Raw genomic sequence first — 3125 nt, 5'->3', positions numbered from 1 at the left:
TACTTACCGATCTGAAGATCCGACATCAAGGAAGATCTCGTGTGAACTGATTTACAAGGCTTTTTTTTTTTACAGCGAAAATAGAAGATCTCGCGTGAACCGCGATTTATTAAAGTACAAGTTATGCCTCCTAGTACAAGTTACGCCTCCTACTACAAGTTACGCCCACTACAAGTTACGCCTCCGTCATGCAGGACGTAGACAGACCCTACTCGAAATTGTTACGTAGCCTATATTAATCTTTATTATCTGAATGGGAAATGCAATATCTTAGGACAGATAGGCCTACACCATTAAATGTGTTTCTAATGACATTTCTAGCGAGAAATATACATTTTCCTTGCATAATCGTCCTCATCCTCATCCTCCTCATCCTCATCGTCATCCGTTTATCCGGGGTCGGGTCGCGGGGGGAGCAGCTCAAGCAGGGGGCCCCAGACCTCCCTTTCCCGGGCCACATTGACCAGCTCTGACGGGGGGATCCCGAGGCGTTCCCAGGCCAGTGTTGAGATATATAATCTCTCCACCTAGTCCTGGGTCTTCCCCGAGGTCTCCTCCCCACTGGACGTGCCTGAAACACCTCCCAAGGAAGGCGCCCAGTGGGCATCCTTACCAGATGCCCGAACCACCTCAGCTGACTCCTTTCTAAGTAAAGGAGCAGCGGCTCTAATCCGAGTTCCTCACGGATGGCTGAGCTTCTCACCCTATCCCTAAGGGAGACGCCAGCCACCCTTCTGAGAAAACTCATCTCGGCCGCTTGTACCCGCGATCTCGTCCTTTCGGTCATCACCCAGCCCTCATGACCATAGGTGAGGATAGGTCCTATCCTAACCCATGATTACAACAGACACAACCAGGAACCAAGATCGACCGGTAGATCGAGAGCTTTGCCTTGCGGCTCAGCTCTCTTTTCGTTACAACGGTGCGGTAAAGCGAACGCAATACCGCCCCCGCTGCTCCGATTCTCCGGCCAATCTCACGCTCCATAGTATCCTCACTCGCGAACAAGACCCCGAGGTACTTGAACTCCTTCACTTGGGCTAAGGACTCATTTCCTACCCGGAGTAAGCAATCCACCGGTTTCCTGCTAAGAGTCATGGCCTCAGATTTAGCGGTGCTGATCCTCATCCCAGCCGCTTCACACTTGGCCGCCAGCCGATCCAGTGAGTGCTGAAGGTCACAGGCCGATGATCCTTGCATAATCTTCAGTAAGTGAATGTGTATGATCTTTGGTTTTATAGTTATTAGGACGATTTTATCGGCTCGCTTGCATGTTTCAACGACGTCAGGTTGCTAGGAATGCTGCTTTCGCTAAACAGCTCACGTGTTTTCTGCGGTTGTGTTATTGAACCGTTAATTTACGTAACTTTTAATGATATCATCTTGTTAGAAACACATATATCTGAGAGCCAACCCAGTCGCCAAAAGCATACGTTGACAGTGTACGTTTCCTGTGAACACTGGATTACGTCGCATTTCAGCATGAAATAGCGCGTTATACCTACAGGCCTATGTATTGTATAATCTTTATGAAAACTCAGTCAGAACTTTTCGCTGCTAAAACAACAAAAAAAATAGAAGAAAAAGTTCCCTCAAATATTATTACTTTCCAAACATTGGCCAAAATGGAGTAATCTGGTCCTATACCACCAGGGGGAGCTTCATGCCATAGACATGCGTTGCTACCGTACGTTTGGACATGTGTGTGTGTGTAGCCTTGAACAGTGGTTCTCAAAGTGGGACCTCTTGGGGTCTGTGACACATGTCCAGGGTCTAACACTCAATATCAATCCTTAATAGCTCTACACATAAAAGGTTGAGATACACAATCCTTAGGTCCTTGGACAGATAACAACTCCCGGGAGAAGGAGGATCAAGTACTAATGTCTTACCATCAGTACTGTGGGTTACCAATATCAACAGGTCTGAGTGAAAGCAGGAAAAACGTAAACTCATTTAGCTTCTGCCTGATTTCATTCCAAATAAGAGAAGAGAATGTGCATCAAGATCAATTCTCGTTAAATGGAGATCAATATTAAGCTGAACAATCTTTTAAGATTGGTTTCGACCTATAGATTGAGACCCATAGACCCCAAGATCTTTGTCAACAGGATGTGGCCATACCCAGATATCCAATTATAGGTGTGGGTCAAGTTCTCGCTGTCGAATCATGAAGTCGCTAAACAGTAAAGCCAGTGTTTCCCCCAGTAAATGTCTTGGTCAAGGTGGTCAAGGAGCGGGGGGGGGTGGGTGGGTGGGGGGGGGGGGGTCTCCCTGGATAAAGCTTAGCTTATTTTAATCCTTGCCTAAAGAAGTTTGAGCACCACTGGTCTAGAAGGCAGGCTTCATCGTCTAGAAAGATTGTTTTATTGGCATAAATAATCCTACTAATATTTCCTCCTCATCATCGGCCAGGAGTTTAATAGGCAGAGCTGCATCGTGTGTCCGTGGCACCAGTACAAGATCACCCTGGGGGAGGGCGAGGCGCTGTTCCAGGCCGTAGACGACCCCACCCGCCGACCTCTGAGGACCCACTGGCGTTTCAAGGGGGTCAAACAAAGAGTTCACAAGGTCCGAGAGGTCAACGGTCACCGTAACACTGAGCGACTCCAGCGAGATCATGGAGTCGGATGCCTACGAGACAGAGAAATACAGGACGTTGTGGTTCAAAGCAGGTCCAAAGTCAAGCCCTGAATGTTATAAAAAATAAAAAGCAATTTGAAAACATCAATATTTTCTATGTGGCTATGTAGGCCGAAACAGATATATGTTCACATTCCATAGCTGTTCAGGCATAATGAAATGAAAGGGTTCTAAACATAATAAACAATCCATACTGTTACTCCCCATATGAGGGTGCATACACCAAGAACTTGTGGTTCATTTTACTATTGGGGCGTCTACCTATTCTATGCATAGAGGATACTGTAGTCAAGGCTAGGTTTTCAATAAATAAATACACCACATAAATTAATTAAAAAAAATAGACACAAAAAAGCCCTCATATTGGCCCTATATATATAGGCTAGGCCTACGTTAACCATTGATAGTTTCTTTCCAGTAGCGACGTCATACAGGAGAAGTGCCAATTAGAAGAGATAAAATATTACTTGAATACTGGAGCC

At 46.0% G+C, this 3125-nt stretch overlaps 1 long non-coding RNA gene across 1 annotated transcript; it reads left to right on the top strand.

Annotated features, from left to right (window-relative positions):
* Nucleotides 1-1149: 1149 nt before the first annotated feature.
* On the top strand, nt 1150-2731 carry LOC115557407 (uncharacterized). Its single transcript, XR_003979185.1, has 2 exons — nt 1150-1208; nt 2416-2731. It is a non-coding gene; the product is annotated as an uncharacterized LOC115557407 (long non-coding RNA).
* Nucleotides 2732-3125: the final 394 nt, after the last annotated feature.

Source organism: Gadus morhua, chromosome 13 (genome assembly GCF_902167405.1).
Source record: "Gadus morhua chromosome 13, gadMor3.0, whole genome shotgun sequence".
Classification (NCBI taxonomy): Eukaryota; Metazoa; Chordata; class Actinopteri; order Gadiformes; family Gadidae; genus Gadus; species Gadus morhua.
This window is presented reverse-complemented; position numbering and strand designations above follow the sequence as displayed.